Here is a 19,948-nt window from a genome sequence, read left to right as displayed (position 1 = left end):
GGTTGAGGGTGGGGCAGATGGCAAAACAAACAGAAGGAGGAGTAGGCCTGCCAGCTTATGCAAGCTCAATTCTTCTCCAGCAGGTACGTCTTTTGCTGTTGCCATCACTTATAGATATCAGACTCCATCTTCTTCAGCCCTTCTGTATGGACCCTCACCAATGACCCTCCAGGGATCTTCCAGACATTCAGCTTGGACAGATGCTTCATTAGCCCCTCTTGTTCTGAGGTTCCAACTTCTTAGACTGAGCAGCTACTGGCTTCTCTGGCTCTCTAGCCTGTAGACAGTCATTGTGGGACTATTCAGCCTCTGATTGTGTAAACCAACCTAATAAATTCCCTTTTATAACACATATATATCCCATTGGTTCTATTATTCTAGAGAATGCTGTTTAAAACAGACAGCAAATTTTATCCTAAGGGGCAGACTCAGTGGGAAGCCAAATGATGCCATGAAAGGTTACATGGTAAGCATCCACTCAGAAAAGTACTATCATGACTCAAGTGTTTGGTGGGGTCATAGTAGCCTAATACATCCCTATTTTTAGTATTTAGTATTTTTAGTGGTATAAATACTACCACTGTCCCTGGACCCAGAGACACCAAGGGCTCAGGCCAGGCACCCTCACCTGAGCAGCATGGACACCTGACTCTCCTTCGGGGCCTGTGATTCCTCAGTCCTGGTTCTGATGAACAAGTTAATGTCTCGATCCAGGCTCAGGCAGATTGAAGTGGCCTAAGAGTCATTCTGCCTCTCTAAAGGAGCCAGACGCTTCTCTGCTTTGATCCTTTATGTTGGTTTTACTGTATATAGCTCAGACAGCACTATCTTCCTATTTCAAAGTTATTGCAGGTGGCCTCACTGTGGCTTTCTCATTCTTCCTCCAGAAGGCAGCTAATATTACCCATATTTGAGAATGACAAAATAGTGATGAAGGTCATAGATCTGGTCCTCAAAGAAAAACCTAGGCCTTCTGATTGCTACTTCTGTTTTTCCACCTTATCCATTATTTAAGAGAAGATCCGCAGCTACCGCAGCACTCTGGACCCAGAACGATAGGCCCACCCTAGTGAGTCTGCTTCTTCCCTAGTTCACACTGGCCTCAGCAACCCGTCCCCGTAGGATCTTCAGCTCCAAGCTTCCCTAGTGTCCCCCACCTTGTGTACCTCAAAGGTCTGGCCAGAGTGACCATCCACTGCATGAACTACATTTTGGTTTCCATCCACTTTACACCATATCAAGTGGTCTTGGTCTCCATTGACTCCACCCCATGCCTCCCTCTCCTTGCCACACTTCTCTTTCCCCACCTCCTCTGAAGTTTTTGCCACTGTCTCTGATCATCTTTTGCATCATAGCCTTCTGCTTCCTTGGTCCCCAGCTCCAAGATTCTACCTGGTCCTGCTGCTTCAGTGGGACTCCTGGAAGACCCTCTCCCTACTGTTCTTCTGTCCATGGTGTTGTCTCCACTCTCCCATCCTTCCATCTTGTGGCACAGTGACCAAATGTCCTGGATTTTCCAATACCACACTGATTCCAACTATTCTGTCTCATCATAAGACAATTTGGCCCAATTCTCAGATCAGAAATATAGTCAATGGGGCTGGGGAGATAGCTCAGTCGGTAGAGTGCTTGCCTTGCAAGCACAAGGCCCTGGGTTCAATCCCCAGCACCGCAAAAAAAAAAAAAAAAAAAGGAAAAGAAAAGAAATATAGTCAATGTAGATTTATTGCACTTAAATGTCATTCTGAAGTTGGTGCCACTTGCAGAGGATACCAAATTCAAAAGGCATCAAAGGGTATAGAGTATAAAGTGAAAATTAAGTCCCTTAATTTAACAGTCTCAGACCTGTTTCCCGGGCCCACAAGCCCAGTTCCCCTTCTCAGCAGCAGAGGCTGCAAGCAGTTTCTTACACTTCACTTCTAGAAGTAGTGCAGGAATCTCTGACCCAAGTAGGATTGCCCAAGTGTCAGCAGCAATGTTAGCAATTTCTTAACCACTTATAAATTTTACAATATTTAAAGAACTTTTTTACATTCAAGTTCAATCCCACTACCTTAAATTAATCATGTCACTTCTCTAAGTGACATTCCAATTTTTACTCCAGACACACATTTCTCATTGTTCACTCACAGGATTGCTAAAAGTTTGGTTCTATTTCTATTGCTAATTTCATATAGATATTTATTTTTTGTTATTTTTGATAGCTGCATAATAATATTAATGAGGACTAACATCCAATCCTTGGGTTTTTATTTCAAGTTTTCACGATTATAAATAACATCAGTAACACCATCTATAACTTTTTCTTCTTTGAATTATTGCTTTAGGATAAGTTCCCAGAGTGATAGTGCTGTAGTTTGGATCTTAAATGTCCCACAAAGGCCCATATGTAAAAGGCTTAGTCCCAGCTTGGTGCTATTGGAAGATGATGGAAACTTTACAAGGTGGGGTCTAGGAGGAGGTCTTCCAGACATTAGAGGCATGACCATGAAGGGAATATTGGGAATATTTGCTTCCTAGGTATGAGGTGAGCAGTTTTGTTCTGTCAGGTGCTCCCTACCATAATGTGCTGTTCCACCATAGGCCCAAAGCCACAAGGTCAACCAACCATGAACTGAAACCTCAACAACTGTGAGGCAAAATAAGCCTTTTCTCTGTGTAAACTGATTTATCTCAGGTATTTGTTATAGTATCAGAAAACTGATTAACACAGGTAGTATCAAGTCTAAGAAGTGGTTTGCGCCATATTTACCCAAATAACTCTTAGGCAAAAACAGTTTGCCATACCTCATACAGATGTGATGACATGCCTTATTTTTATTTCATCAAATACAACAATAAAACTTATTAACAAAAAATGCTTCTTTACAATGTTTTCGTCTATACACTCCTGTAATAGATAACAGGTCAACATCTTCTGCCTCAGTTAGTGTTTAATGCTAACTCATTAGAAGTCAACTTCAGGGACAGTTGGAATAAAATGAGTGCCTGATTGGATTTCTAGGACTCTGAAGTTCCTAGAGGTGCTGCATTCCACCTGAAAGGCAGTTTGTCAAGGTCAAGATTGAGGTTGTCACATCCGCCCCTTCCACGTTGTTCCATATCCACTGAGGTTTTTTTGTTACTAGAAAAGGCAATAGTCTTTCCAATTAGTCTTCCCTTACAAATCATCTTCTATTTGCATCTTATTGCAGATGCGTTTTCCTTATTATCAAAAATGTGTATAAAACTCCCCCTCCCCATACCTGGACTTGAACTTGGGCTCTTTACTTACTGGATGTATTCCTTGAACAAATCACTTAGCTTCTAGGAGTTTAAATTATCAGTGAAATGGGAGAATAGTGCTTGTCCACCTCACACCAAGGGAAAGGATGTACGAGTGTCAGAACTGTCCTGTAAATACAAAGTTGCTCCTCAGATGTTCATAATTGCTTAGAGTATATGACTCTTTATTTCAAGGTCTAACTCTTAATGGTTCTTGAAAAATGTGTTATTGCTTCTTTAATTATTGATTTAGACTCTTTTATTTGTTCAGTTCATTCAGGATATCTAACTATTTGGAAATTTCAATGCTAAACTCTCCTCCCAGATCTGCCCTCCTGAAATGTTTCATTTCTTAATTTAGTTTCTTTAAAGTCTGGATATAGTGCTCATGTCTTTTTTAACTGATTTAAGTGCCACTTCTGCTTTTTGAAGCTTAAATAATATTTTCAGTGTGTCTTTTGTACCAGTCACTACCTTCATTCTTTCTATTCTGATTTTCTCAGAATAAAACAATAAGGAATTATTATTCTTCTGTTTAAATAAAATTATTATTATTAAGATTATATAGTGTCTACTTTGTTTCTTCGAAAAGAAGTTCAAAACATTTTCTGTCTGTGTGTTGTTCCCTGGGGATTAGTTTTTTTAAAGTTTTCAGTGGGTTCACTGTTCTTTCTTGAGTCTTTCTGGGGGGCCCCCTTATTGATATTTCCATTTTAATGCATTTTCCCCTAAATTGCCTTAGTGACTGATTCTACTATGCTCCTGGAAATTCTTTAGTAATTTTTAAAATTAGCCAGGCACATGTCTACAATCTCAGCTACTCAATAAACTGAGGCAGGAGGATCTCAAGTTTGAGACCAGGCTGAGCAACTTATTGATTTAGCAGACACTGTCTCAAAATGAAAAATAAAGGCCTGAGGGACTGGAGTTGTGGCTCAGTGATGGAGCACTTGCCTAGCATGTGTGAGGCACTGGGTTCAATTCTCAGCACCACGTATAAGTAAATGAGTAAAATAAAGGTCAATAAACAATTAAAAAATATATATATATATAAATAAATAATTTAAAATAGGGGCTGGGGAGATAGCTCAGTCAGAAGAGTGCTTGCCTTGTAAGCACAAGGCCATGGGTTCGATCCCCAGCACCAAAGAAAAAATTTAAAATAAATAAAGGACTGAGGTGGTGGCTCAGTGGTAGAGCACTTGCCTAGCACATATAAGGCACTGGATCGATCCTCAGCACCACATATAAATAAATAAAATAAAGGTAATGTGCCCACCTTTAACTAAAACAAAATTTTTAAATAAAAAATAAACAGAGCTGGGGATGTAGCTTAGTGGGTTCAATCCCCAGAAATGAGAAAATAATTTTAATAGAATTTGGAATTGGGAGTTTGAGTGGGCTTCTACTCACACCAACATCTTTCTGGATAATATTCCTAACATGTCAGGTCTTTCTATCCTCTTGTTCAATAGATTTGGAAATAATTCAAAGACTACAGGTGGGATTAGAACCAGAGAGCTAAACATTTTTATAGAAAACTTATGCTGGGGATAAGTAACTCAGTGGTAGAGCATTTGTCTAGAATCACAAAACCCTGGGTTCAATTCCCACCACTGCAAAGAAAAAGAAAACTAAGGAATACCTTTTTGTGCTTTGTTACTGCTGTTCAAGTCTCAGGCGCAAGAAGAGAGAAGCAAGCTCAGAATACTGAAATAAAATCTTATCACAGACCCTTTAATCACCACTTCTTAGCTGTGTTCCTAAAGTTTCTGAACCTCAAAGGCATCTTGCAAGCACCAGAGTTTACATCAGTCTCCTAAGCTATAAATGAGAAGAATTCTAAATTATCTCCAAGGTCATTTTTCCAGCTCTGAATTTCTATAACATTAAATAACATTTAAGCTGAAGGTTTGGGCATTAATTGATGTGACCAGAATTATCCCCACTTTCTGTTACCCTACCTAAAAAACGCACATGTATGTGTTTGTGCATGAGTGTGTCCATGCACACACATAACCCTACTCTGATTTCCCCAATTTAAAATTTTTCAAACCAGCTATTATTAAGCATAAAATGAAGCAGTGAGAGAGAAAATAAGGGAATTGAATAGAAAATTCCTCCCTCATGGAATCAGGACAGTCTCTCCTCCCCCAGATCTGCTCCAACACATAAGATAACTAAGAGAGGACCCCACAAGGCAGCACTGTGAAAAGGTGTGGCTGAGGCACCAAATCTCAGCTCCGTCTGGACTGTGAGGGGAGGCCCTGTGGCCCTCTGGTGGACAGACATTGGAATTACCACCTTCTTTGCATCCAGAAAGGCACTAAGCCCATTTGGGATGGATGGAAACCTCCAGAGGCTCTAGAGTGACCTGAAACTCCCCAAGGACCAACCCACAAGGGGCAGACTGTGCCTACAGAGTGGTGCTTTTGTTACTTTGAGTAACATTATCCCTGCAAATTTAAAATGTGTGGCTTAATAAAATTGGGTTGAATCCCAAACAGAATAATGTTAAATGGTCTACATTTTTACTAGAATATTGATCACTCCTAGCAGGGGAATAATTTTTTAATTTCACACAATTCAGAATGAAGTTGATCAGAATGAAGTTGCCATCCCCGGGGCTTTGTTGCCTCCTTTGAACTTTATGTACTCCATTTACACTCAAAACACACATCTCAAAAAACCACAGTGGCAACTAGTGACAGAGAAGTTAGGGATAGAATTGTTTTGACAGATTGTAAATGGGAGGGTTGCAGCTACTTCAAATTATTGATCAGTCAAGAAAGAAAGAAAGAAAGAAAGAAAGAAAGAAAGAAAGAAAGAAAGAAAGAAAGAAAGAAAGAAAGAAAGAACGAACGAACGAACAGGATCTGGCGAAGTTGCTGAGGCTGTGATGCTCCTGCCTCAGCCTCTCAAGTAGATGGGATTACAGAAGTGCACCTCTGCACCTGATTTTAGCAGCCAATTTTTCAATGCACATCTATATACCTATTCATTCATGCAAGCAACAAATATTTACTAACTCATACTGTGTCAATCATTGCCTATTTACTCAGATCTCTTCCCCAGCCTTCTGAAAACTATTCCCCACTTATTCCTGCCAACTATCATCCAGCTAGAGTGGCGGTGGAGCGGGGAACAGGGAGGAGGGAGGCATAAGCAAGAGATTGAAGATCTAGCTGTAGGAAGTAGCCAGATAATTTTTTTTTTCCCCCCCCCCCCCCCCGTTTTCATCATCATTTTTCTGTAGTGGTTCCAGCTCCCCGTCCAATGGCTCCTCTTTCCAGAATCCTTGGCAACTCCAACCCTACACTGCAAAGGAAAACTAGTCCTCAAATGTATGGCCAATTCAAGAACCACCTGCCTTGTGGAGGGCAAAGTTTATGAGTCTTATCATTCCTCTAAGTTCATTGCCTATTTAATGTTGAGTCTCTCTCTACTTCTTGATTGTTGAGTCCTGAGCTGCTTTCCTCTGTCAAGCCCTTTTGCCTCACATTGGACCCAGAACAATGGAGTCTGACATCTTGGACTAAAATCTCTGAAACTGAGCCCCAAAATAAAATTTTCCTCTAAAAAAATAAATAAATATTAATCCTTAGTATATCTAATAACATTATAACTCATCACACTGCCCCCCACAGAGCTCTGGTCTCTCCATTAAACTCTGGTTACACTCGTCTACACTGTCAAACTCAACTCAAGAAGTCCTTATGGGGGCTGGGGAGAGAGCTCAGTTGGTAGAGTGCTTGCCTGCGTTCAATTCCCAGCACCAGGGGGAAAAAAAAGAAGAAGTCCTTGTGAGTCAGTTGTGGCAACTGAGACAGGCCAAGAAAAGGAGGCGTTGGTCAAGACTCTGGAACAAAGACCTGGAACAGCCATGCTGGATCTGTTTCCATGAGAAAATGAGGCTTACTGCCCAAAGACATTGATTGAACTAATGATTTAATTGACGTCTCTTCTGTATGTAGGCCAGTGCTAGCTATGTTAACATCTTTGGATGAACTGAGGAAATAGTCACTCAGTTAATATTGTGTAGACATTAATTCTTTTCTGTTAAGAAAGCCTAAAGCGGACTGGGATTGTGGCTCGGTGGTAGGGTGCTTGCCTAGCATATGTGAGGCACTGGGTTCGAACCTCAGCACCACATAAAAATAAATAAGTAAGTAAGAAAGTCTGACCCTATAGCAGAAGCTAGTTTCTGTAATACTTTTGTCACTCTCACAAATGATTACATTCACGTACAAATGAGGCACATTAGCAAAAGCAGAGGGGAAAATTTCTTTGAAGGATGTAGGTATAAAGATAGAGCAAGAGAACATAGAAAAGCCACTAGGCAACCAGAGGAGCCCCAAGACACCCAGGTCTCCTGATGGCCTCCCATCTTCCTTCTGCATGATGCTTACTGATTTAACAAGGCACATCTGACCCATTCAACTAGCCAGGCCCATTTCACTTAACCAAAGGTGGCCGACAAAATCAAACCAATTTCATTTAAACAGACTGCTGTGCAGGGTCCATCTTTCTGAACATATCTCTACACAAAAACAGCCCCTCCCCCTACCACCCTCACTGTCCCCTTACCCCAGCCCATTGAGCCCGGCAAGAAGGGAAAGGATTAAAGAGTGCAGAGAAACTATTTATCCACAGTGGCTAAGTTCCATGGGATAAAGAATGAGTGGGACCCTAGGGAAAGATTCATATCATCGCCTAGTGACCCCAGAATTCTGCCAACGCAGCAGAGTTGAGCCTCCCTGTGGGAGAAAAGCAATGGAAGGGTGGGAAAGAAGTGTGGATAAATCTCACTTAGTTTCACACTTTTTGGGGGGGAAGCCATTGTTTTCTAAGTGTTTCATCAATGTCTCCTATTTCCTTGGCTGGATTATAAATTCCTTGAGTGCAAGGGTGAGTTTATGCTATAAATCTTTAATCTCCGACAGTGTTAAGCACAAGGCTCCTCCTGCAAATGCCTCATCATCATATTGTCGATTAATCAGAACAAACTTTGGGTGAAGAAATGGTGTGTGCTTGCAACAAATACACTGCAAGGTTTATATGAAAGTGTAGTGTGAGGTTTTGGGGGTGGTTCGCTCTTTGGTTTTGCTGTTTGTTTTGGCAGTACTGGAGACTGAATCCAGAGCCTCCCACATGCCCGGCAAGTGCTCCACCACCGAGCTATATCCTCATCCTCCCGTATGAGTAGTAAATGGTTTTAAAAAGAATCCGGTACACCTACACCGGGAGACAAGCACCTCCCCCACACCCCTCCTCACTGCACCACATGGGAGGGAGTCATCGGTCCTGAGAGCTGGTGGCCATAGATCCTGAGCCAGAGAGCCCTCCTGGCTGCTGGAATGGAGCAGCGCTTCTCCTGGAGGTACAGATCCCAGTCTCTTTTTCACCTAACTCTTCAGGAACAGCAGCCAAGTCAGAAACGGTGGATAATACTGGTGCCCCATCACCCTCCCACCCTTTCTGCTCCCCAAAGTCAAAGTTTCTCTCATCCCTTCCCCCACCTCATACCCACTTTATTGGTTAACTCTAGACTTCACTGACATTCACTATTCCCAATCATTGGTTTGTACTGCCTGTCTCCAAGTTTCAGCTCATTTTTGGCAAGATCTACACACTCACACTCCTTGTTGGTCTTGGAGCCTGTGAGATTTGACTGCCTGTTTCAGACTGAGACTTACACAGTCCTAAATCCCTGGTATGGCTCTCAGAACTATCAGCCAGGAGCTTAGACAGACAACTCCTCGGAGAGAGTTTGGTACTGAAAACTGGCTCCCACAACCTAAATTCACAGGAAGATGACTTAGTCCCAAAAGCCAATGAGTTATCCAGGCACCATGGCACACACTGTAATCCCAGCAACTCAGGAGGCTAAGGCAGGAGTATCACAAGTTCAAGAGCAGCCTCAACAATTTAGCAAGGCCCTGTCTCAAAATGAAAAATAAAAAAGGGATGGGGATGGAGGTCAGTGATAGAGCACCCCTGGGTTTAATCACCAGTACCCAAAAAAAAAACCAATGAGTTAAGTTTCAGTGGGAAATGTGTCATTCCAGTAATGAGAAAAGGTGTTTCCATGATTCATATTGACCTAGAGTAATGATCAGAAAGTACACAGTGAACATGTACTTTTAGGAGAGAGGGTGTTGTCTTGTGTTGAAAGATCCTCAACTAAACAAAAAGATGAGTCCCCAAGAGGACTTAGCCAACTCTCTCTTGCTTGCAGTTCTCAGGCAGACTATATGAAGAATATAGCATCCTAAGATGATAAGGAAATAACCAGAACATCCTGGGCTTTGTTCTTTTCCCTCCCATACCAGGATATCTTTTGATGCTTGCCTTAGCCATCTTAAGTGTCCCCTAGAGCATAAAACCCAGAGCAGAGTGCATAGAGCTGAACTATAGTGCAAAGTGGGATTCCAAATCCACCTTTATCAGCCTTGGAAGACTGGCTCACTATGGATCCTAGGCTTCTGTTGATTCTTGCTGCCTGTAATAAAATTGCTTTACTTGACATGTGTCATTGTCTTACTGAACATACTCCGGCAGATAGGTTTGTGTAAAACCTTCTAGAACCCTACCAGCTATAGAAACTTCTGAACCCAAGAACAGCACTTTGCTTAATAGAGACTTAGCAGGTGCTGATGAACACCTGGTCCCTATACTGCATCACACAGTGTCCAGAAAGTCGTGTCTGTCAGAAAGTGTGGCTTTTCTTTAGGACAATAACAGAGACCCTATAGATTCTTAACTCATAGCCCTCTTCATCTTAACTTGTGAGCTTAGATCCCTTTCCTTTTTTCTTGATCATTCCATTAGATTTTCAACATATTTTCACTCTTTTCTAAGTACGAAGTCAATGTTATATCATGTACTGATAAATAAGGATCTTCCACTGACACCAAGACCCCCATGATTCCCTGGTGTACTAGTCAGCTATTTCACAGCTGTGACCAAAAGACCTGACTAGAACAATTAGAGGAGGAAAAATTTATTTGGGGGCTCACAGTTTCAAAGGTCTTAGTCCATAGATGGCTAACTCCATTTCTCAGGGCCAAAGTGAGGTAAAACAACATGGTGGAAGAGTGTGGTGGAGGAAGGCAGCTCAAGACATCACACCAGGAAGCAGAGAGAGAGACTTCATTGACCACATCCAAAATGCATTACCCAAAGGCACGCCCCCCAATGCCCACCTCCTCCAGTCACAACCTACCAGTCTGCATTACCACTCAGTTAACCCCTACCAGGAGATTAATTCACTGATTGGGTTAAGGCTCTCATCACCCAACTATTTCACCTGTATACCTTCTTGGGTGTCCTGGCCTTTCCTTTGCACTGCCCCCAGATTTCATCTATCCTGTACTTTTGGAGCTAATTCTCTTGGCTTTCCAGTCATGGGCCTCCTAGTAGATTCTGGCAGCCAGATCTGCTCCAGGACCCCCACAGATCTATGACAGGGACCTGCCCAACCTCTGTTAAATTGTTGTAGTGCTATCTTCCCTTCTTTTAATTGCATTGTCTTTAGGAGTGAATGCAGAGCAATTCTGAATACTGTACCTCTCTCCATGCAAGCCAAGCCAAGGGCAACAGCTCTGGGATGACTATCCTGTCCTGTGGTCAGTCATGCCTCTGGCTCTGCTGTGAAATCACCCTAGTCTTCCTTTTTTTTGGAGGTTTGCAAAAAAAAAAAAAAAAAAGGCAAACAAATCAACAATCAACTATGGTAACCTTTATAACACATTTATTAACTTTGGAAAAGGGAAACCTGAACTTTGAAAGCTATTTGGCAGGGTTGACTGACCAAAGAAGTTTAAAGACCAGCCTATTCAATTGTATCAGAGTTGATGGTGTTCCTTAGACCCACAACTAATATATTTTTATTCAGTAGATTTTAAGTTGCTGTGCTCAAATAGGCATGACCTGGAATCTGATCTGTAGTTCTTTCCCTGGGGCATCCAGAAAACTTTCCAGCTCAGTGAACTACACACAAATAGAAAGACAGTTTAACGTGGTCTAGGTATTGAAATTCCATTCTAACATTTGAAAACAGCTTTCAAACATTTTGACTCTCAATAAGAAATACAGGTTCAAGTACAAACACACACACACACACACACACACACACACACACACACGCCTACATAACTGAAACAAAATATCCTAAGAAAATGCATGTGAACATAATTTATTAGTAAATATTTCCAGGACAAATAAGTGGGTGAGTAGGATTACCAAGGGGCCAATTAAGTGTACATTATCAAGCCGAGTTCCAAAATTGAGGACAATTTTGACTCATTCTAACAGAGGGCTTGGAAGTCCTTGGAAGTCACACCTCAAGTCAATCCAATGAGAAGACAAAAGAGGTGAAGTATGTATACCCTCACTGCCATCCATCACCAGTTAAGGGTTGTGGGGTAGAAAAGGGACATCAATTCTCAAGCCCTTTTGGCTCTCTATACCTTCTATCAACATGCTGGCTTTGGGGAGGTAAGGGCACCCTAGGATTCAGCTGATATGCACAGAGATGGCAAAGGAATCCCAGGTGATGTACAGCAGGCACAGCTCCTGCTACAAACACCCCAACCATACATGGTAGACTATCATATTTTCTATTCTGTTTTTTTTTTTAATTGCTGACCGTGGACTTTAATCTCAGTCCAGCTACTTATAGCTATTTTTTAACCTGCTTGAGGTTCTTCCTTCGTTCCAAAAATGGAATTAACAGTATCAACTTTGTTCATTGTGATGAAATCAGAAATAACAGATATTCCTAGAAAATAAGACTAATAAATGTGTCCTCGAAATGCCACACAAGAGTAAGACAGAAACATGTTTCCTCTTAACGACATTCAAGACCCATGTGCATACAAACACACATGCTGCTGTGTGGGTTCCCTGGCAGAGGCACGGTGGATGCACCTCTCTCCTTGCCTTTGCTCTTTATCCCCTGCGTCTAATGTTGCTCATTGTTCGAGCTTCATCTTAAATGTGCCTCTTTCATGATGCTTTTGCAGACCACCCCAGCCAAAAATACTCTTTCTCACCTCTGAATTGCCATGCCATTTTATTTATTTTATGGCAATTTTACCACTTTCTTCTCTCCTTTTTGCAATCTCTATTAAAATATGGACTTGGAAATAGACAGACAAATCAATGGCATGAAATGGAGTCCAGAAATAGGCTCAAATAATACAGGAATGATAAAGAAATCAGGGCAACAGAAATAGAAGATTGACCATCTTTTTTTGATACTAGGGATTGAACCCAGGGACACTTTACCACTGAACTACATCCCCAGTCCTCTTTATTTTTTTCATTTGAGACAGTCTCACTAAATTGCTCAGGTTGGCCTTGAACTCGTGACTCTCCTTCCACAGCCTCCCAAGTTACTGGGATTACAGGCGTATACCATCACACCCAGTTACTTGATCATCTTTATAAAGAATTATAAATTTTCTTTCACCCAGATTGTTAATAATTAAAATGTTTGGTGAAACTAGGTGCTATGATTCCATGACTCTGAATTAAACTTCAGGAAATTTAACTGGACCTGAGGAAGCTAATACCTTCCATCAACATGTTGGCTTTGGGGAGGTAAGCTATTTTGGATGGCAATTGGAAGTTTCTAACAAATTGTCAAAGACACACACCTCTTGCCCTTGCCCCTGGGACTAGTACAAAGTTCTCTTAGCTATGTATACAAGAATGTTATTGCAACATCCTAACACCTATTGCAATAAACCTATCAAAGGTATTAAGGGGAAACTGAACAACTGAAGTATATGTAAGTTATAGTTTATCCAGATAATAAACAAAAGAATAAGAATGATAAGGTGTATAGACACCTAATCAGAAGTGACCAAGTTATACTAAGAAGCACATACGTGTGATCACACACAGACACATGCATTGACACAAGTGCTTGTAAAAATGATGAAAATTGATTAAGGTCTGTAGTCCGATGAACAGTATTATACCAACATTTATTTCCTGGTCTTGACATTACACTACAAATCTCACCACTAAAAGTTGTCACTAGAGGAGGTTGGGGGAGGTGAGGATTCTATGTTCTACTTTTGCCACTAACTGTGAGTCTATGACTACTCCAAAACAGTTTTTTTCATTCAAGGAGCAGAAAGTGTATATCAAAGTATCAAAAAGTAAGAATAACCTCTGTGTCATTAAACTGAAATGAGTAGACAGAGCATACGTAACCAGAAGGACAAATCCACCCATCCCCTTCTCTCCTCAAGGATTTTCCCTTTGCAGAGAATAAAGAGAGTGTACAGTTCTGTTCAAGAATTTGATTTGGAAAAAAAAAAAAAAAGAATTTGATTTGGCCCAACAAAGAGAGAGTCCAGAAGCAGACTTCTTTGTCCTTTGGCAAAAGGCTTATTTACTTGTACCATAGACTTCTTACACTGTTCTAAAAGCAGGAGATGGGAGCTTTGCATAATCAGTTCAAAGTTATCTCCAAGAAGGACAGGCTGGCCACCTCCAGGGCATTAGTTCTCTTTCTTAAAGTGAATTTAGATAGCACTGTCCCTGAGGATTACTGTTGGTTCTTGGAAAAGGTGTGTGTGTTCAGTTTGCCCAGAAATTTCTGGCAAGAAAATGGAATACCTCAGCAGGAGCGATGGGACGTTTCCTTGTCTCATACTGGCAGAGAGCTCTGCATGAAAACGCAAATGCAGTTCCAGAAATGGACTCAACATACTGTGCCCACCTTAGACGGCCAAAGCCCACCCTGCCATTTTCTACTAAAGCCCCTCATTGAATAACTCAAACTGGCAGGAACTATAGTGATAGGGTATTATTGCTCAGACAAACCTGAAGTTCTGAAAGAAAAGTTTGGGGGAAAAGATGTGCTGAATACCCCATGTATTAGGAGTGAGGTTTTACATTGTGAAACTCCTGAAATAAGGAGATGGAGCCTGTGAGTCCCCAGCAAAGATGACACATGTTTGGAAGCAGAAGTCCAAGAGTCTATTTGGGATAATACCTGTGAAAGGAAAAGGGAGGAATAGGATTTTTTATTAATTTTTTTTTATTTTTACAGACTGCATTTTTATTGATTGTACACAATGGGGTACAACTTTTCACGTCTGTGGTTGTACACAATGTAGATTCACACCATTCATGTAATCATACATATATATAGGGTAATACTGTCTGTTTCATTCTACTGTTTTTCCATCCCCACCCCCTCCCATCCCTTTTTCCTCTACACCATCCAAAGTTCCTTCATTCTTCTCTTCCCGTCCCCGCCACCCCTCCTTGTTATATAGCATCATCCACTTATCAGAGAAAACATTCAACCTTTGATTTTTTGGGCTTGGCCTATTTCAATTAGCATGATATTTTCCAACTTCATCCATTTACCGGCAATGCCATAATTTTATTCTTCTTTATGGCTAAGTAATATTTCATTGTGTATATATATCACAGTTTCGTTATCCATTCATCAATTGAAGGGCATCTCAGTTGGTTCCACAATCTAGCTACCGTGAATTGAGCTGCTATGAACATTGGTGTGGCTGCATCACTGTAGTATGCTGATTTTAAGTCCTTTGGGTATAGGCCAAGGAGTAGGATAGCTGGGTCAAATGATGGGTCCCTTCCAAGCTTTCTGAGGAATCTCCATACTGCTTTCCAGAGTGGCTGCACCAATGTGCAACTCCACCAGCAATGTATGAGTGTGCCTTTTCCCCCACATCCTCACCAACACTTATTATTGCTTGTTTTCTTAATAATAGCCATTCTAATTGGAGTGAGATGAAATCTTAGGGTGGTTTTAATTTGCATTTCTCTAATTACTAGGGATGATGAGCACTTTTTCATACATTTGTTAATCACCTGTATATCTTCTTCTGTGAAGTGTCTGCCCATTTCCTTAGCCCATTTATTGATTGGGTTCTTTGTATTTGGGTTGTAAAGTTTTTTAAGTTCTTTATAAACTTTGGAGATGAGTGTGTGGAAAAGATTTTCTCCCACTCTGTAGGCTCTCTTTTCACATTATTGATTATTTCCTGTGCTGAGAAAAAGCTTTTTAGTTTGGAACTATCCCATTTATTGATTCTTGCTTTTATTTTTTGCACTATGGGGATCTTGTTAAGGAAGTCTGGTCCTAAGCCAACATGATGGAGATTCAGGTCTACTTTTTCTGCTATTTGGTGAAGGGTCTCAGGTCTAATTCCTAGATCCCTGATTCATTTTGAGTTGAGTTTTGGATAGGGTGAGAGATGGGGGTTTAATTTCATTTTACTGCATATGGATTTCCAGTTTTGCCAGCACCATTTGTTGAAGAGGATATCTTTTCTCCATGGTAAGTTTTTGGCACCTTTGTCTATTATGAGATAACTGTACTTATGTGGGTATGTCTCTGTGTCTTCTATCCTGTACCATTGGTCTACCTGTCTATTTTGGTGCCAATACCACACCGTTTTTGTTACTACTGCTCTATAGTAGAGTTTAAGGTCTGGTATTGTGATACCCTGCATCACTCTTCCTGCCCAGGATTGCTTTGGCTATTTTGGGTCTTTTGTTCTTCCAGGTGAATTTCATGATTGCTTTCTCTATTTCCATGAGAAATTCATTGGGATTTTAATTGAAATTGCATTAAATCTGTATAGCATCTTTGGAAGTATGGCCATTTTGATTAATATTAATTCTGCCTACCCAATAGGATTTAAAAGAGAAGTGTTAGATGCACTAAGCACTTCTGGCAAACACCAGTCCAGCCAGGACCTCCAAAGCAAAGGAGCCCTGGTAAGCAGAAATGGCAAGGTCCCTGTAACTATTCAACTCAGTGACTTGCTGGGGCCACCCTGAGAAAAGTATGACTTCGCTTCAAAAACTGAAGTAGAGCTAGGCATGGTGGCACAAGCCTGTAAACCAAACAACTCCAGAATCTGAAACAGGAGGATCACAAGTTCGAGGCCAGTCTCAGCAACTTAATGAGACCCTGAGACCCTGTCTGAAAATTAAAAATAAAAAGGGTTGGGTATGTAGCTCAGTGATAAAGCATCCCTGGCTTCAATTCCTAGTAGAAAACAAAACAAAACAAAACAAAACAAAACCACAGACCTGAAGGAATTAACAGCTGACTGGTTCTGCTCTAATCAGACCTGTAATCTCCATGTCTGCCACAGGGACTACCTCTGAGGGCAGTTTCACAACTTAAAAAAAATAAAATAAAATAAAAGAGGAATTTGGTTGTGCCCACAGGAGACCTAGTAGGAAGTTATATTAGGCATCCTGTTGAGATGGAGGGATATTTCCCTCTAATTATAATTTATTCTACCCTAAAATCTTCAGTGAATTTCTGGTATGGTGAGGAATAAAGAAGACAGCTGGGCGGGTATGGCTGTCCCATCTCATCCCCATCCTCAAGCCTGTGGAAACCACTCAAGGACCATAATCCAGGAGTTCTCCGAAGTGGCCAGCATTAGAGAGCACTGAGGCCCAAAATAGAGCAACCTGCCTCATGAAAATAGACTGGAAAACTGCAAGAGACCACACCATTCCTCACCCACCTGGCAAAATAAGGCAACAAAAGCAATCTACAGCACAAGAGGAAAAAGAAGCCCATGACTGTTTTATAAGAACCTTCTACCTGCTGCTGCTTGCAGATCCTGAAGAGGACCTGTATGAAGACTGGATGAATGGTTTCTAAACAGTGTTCATTAACAACTGCCCGAATACAGGAAAATTGAAAATTGAAAACCCGGACATTGAATAAGCTATGCAATAGAGCTACAAAATTCTCAATAGAGCAATATCTCACAAAATTAATAACCCATCACATTTAAACAGGCAGAGACTTTGTCAGTCTCTGGAACCTACAGATTCATTCAATTTTGTTTTTTGCTTTTTGTTTTTTTAAGTAAATTACCAACATTTAAAAAACCAAATATTTCCTATTAACCTCCATATTTCTTGCTTCTGTTTCAAAATCCCAAGATCTGGCAATGTTGGGCGAGCATTCTCATGACAAACATTGTTTGAAACAATTAGGGTGAAGCAATTAGGCCTCAATCCTGCCTGTACACAGCAGTTCTGTAGGGACCACCAATCCCTGTGAGTTCCCAGCCACTGAGACTGGGGTGTATTACCTTTTATTGCTAAACTTAAGCCATCAACCAAAGTTTAAACCATAAGATATACTATGTGTAAGTGGGTAAGGTACCAGGTAAATTCACTTTAGAAAAACAAATCCATAAACTGGATAATCCTTTTGAAGGTAATTTGACCATAGCTATGGATTTAAAACATTTGACCCAGGCTGGTTGCTGTAGCACACGCTTATAATCCCTGAGATTTGGGAGCCTGATACAAGAGGATCCTAAGTTCAAGGCCAGTCTCAGCAATTTAATGAGACCCTACCCCAAAATAAAAAAAAAATAAAAGGACTGGGGACTTAGATCAGTAGTGAAGCATCCTGGGCTCAATCCCCAGTACCTAAAAACATTTGACCCAGGGTACAAATGTATTTACAACAAACACAAAATGTATATCTATTCAAAGTTGCTCATTGTAGCATTGTTTGAAATAGTACTACTGGAAGCCACTGAAATTTTCATCAGTAGGATACTGGCTCTCGCACATAATGGACACTGTACAACTATTTTTAAAGGAGAGAAAGAATGAAGTGAATCTCTTATGTACCACTCAAACATTCCCAAGAATATATTTTAAGATGTGAAAGAAAGGAAGGGGGAAAAAAGGAAGAAAGAAAAGAAGGATAACATATTATGTACATATTTTTCTCTTAAAAATCATTCATGAGAAAGAGTTTTAAGAGAAAAAATGCATATAGATGTATAAGAAACGTCTAGAAGATTACACAAGACCAAAAACTATGTGGGGAGCAGGTAAAGAAGCATAGGAAAGAGTTAATTTTTACTTTCACATAACTTTTTTCCCCTTTTTAAAATGATAAGCATGTGTCATATTTATAATGTAAAGAATATATATTTTGATGATTAGAATATAAACACACTAGTCCTAAAAGCAAAATTGTAATTCAGATAAAATTAATTTCTATGAAAACTCCAATGCTAGAAAAATCAAATGCTGCTATACAACATTGATGGTGGGTCAGATTTTCAAAACTGACTCTGATTTCATACATGAAAATAAAAATGAAAAAGAAATATATTCACTTCATTTGGTTAGAAATATTCAGTAAAATGCGTTTAAAGCACCCAACACTTGCCTGCACTTCAGAAGTCCTAAAGTAAGTAGTGCTGCTAGCATTCCTGTTATCTTCCCTGCTTGGCAGTTGTCCTGTTCCCACACCAGCCCTCCCACATTGCCCACTCTGAGTGGTATCAATCAAGCATGACTCAATGACTCATCTAGGATGGCTCCTGAAAAACACAATACTTCAATTTCATCCCAGGGGAATTCCCCTCTGGCCCCTAGTCAACCCTTAAAGAAGATGGGGGTATATTCCTCAATTACAGAGGCATTTCCTCAAGATAGGCAGAAGGTGCCCAACAAGAACACTCTCGTGGCCTATTAAAGTCCCTATCTGCCAGGTTTGCCAGTAATCCCAGAGGCTCTGGAGGCAGAGGCAGGAAGATGGTGAGTTCAAAGCCAGCCTCAGCAACTTAGTGAGGCCCTAAGCCACTCAGCGAGACCCTGTCTTTAAACAAAATATTTAAAAGGGCTGGGGATGTGGCTCAGTGGTTAAGCACCCCTGGGTTCAATCCTTGGTACCAAAAAATTTAAAAATAAAAAATAAAGTTCCCATTGCAAAGAGATACTCCTACACAGGTCTTTCTCCAACAACCAGCTTGTTGAGCAGAATTTAGAGACCCCCATATGTCTTGCCTTCTTTCTATCCTTCTCGGTTCACTACTCCTCTCCCTAATGTCCCCTGTGCTCTTCCAACAGAAATGGTACTAGAAGCTGAATATCAATGCTGCCCAGATGAAGAGTGGCCAGGTGATGATGCTCATGGAGCAAACAGGCCAGAATTCTCTTTTCCCAGAATCCTTTGCTCTTTGAAATGTGGTCTCCCTCCCACACCCCAGCCCCCAACCTCACCTGCAGGTCAGACCATCCACCTCTAGGGAGGAGGTAAAAAGAGATCACACGTGCCTACAGGCCTGTTGCTTTGAGCCAAGCCCTGAGAACTGCTGCAGTCCTTCTGTGCATCTTCCAGCAACCCCACATCAGGTACAGAGCTGGGAAGGGTTCCCACAGTACATTAGCTCCTAAGAGTGAAGGGGGAAAGGAGTGTGGCACTATTCAGCCACTGTCAATAATTCATGAGGCTCAGACTGAGGGGCGCCAGTCGGAGAGTCAGTTTTCCCCCCAACATAGAAAAAATTAGACTTAAGCTCTCCTATCTCATTGTGGTACTCATGTGCTGAGTACCACAATTTTAACTTCTTGATTGAGAAATATACCATGAATCCAGTGCATACCTGTTAAATCACTTGCTATCCATATGCCCCCTTTAGAATGCTGCAGTCCTTTCTTTAGACAATCAGCTGGTCTCCAAATGTACTAAATGAGCCTTTAGCAAGTAGGAATTCTATCAAAAAGAGAGCCCCATAAACTGGACTTCACAAATCGGGATTTTCTTCCCTCTAATTGAAGGGACTGACATAAGGTTGACAAACTGTTGATTGCACAAACTAACAACACTTTACTAAACCTA

This window comes from Sciurus vulgaris (genome assembly GCF_902686455.1).
Source record: "Sciurus vulgaris genome assembly, chromosome: 2".
NCBI lineage: Eukaryota > Metazoa > Chordata > Mammalia > Rodentia > Sciuridae > Sciurus > Sciurus vulgaris.
The sequence above is the reverse complement of the archived record's forward strand: the minus strand, read 5'-3'. Positions refer to the sequence as shown.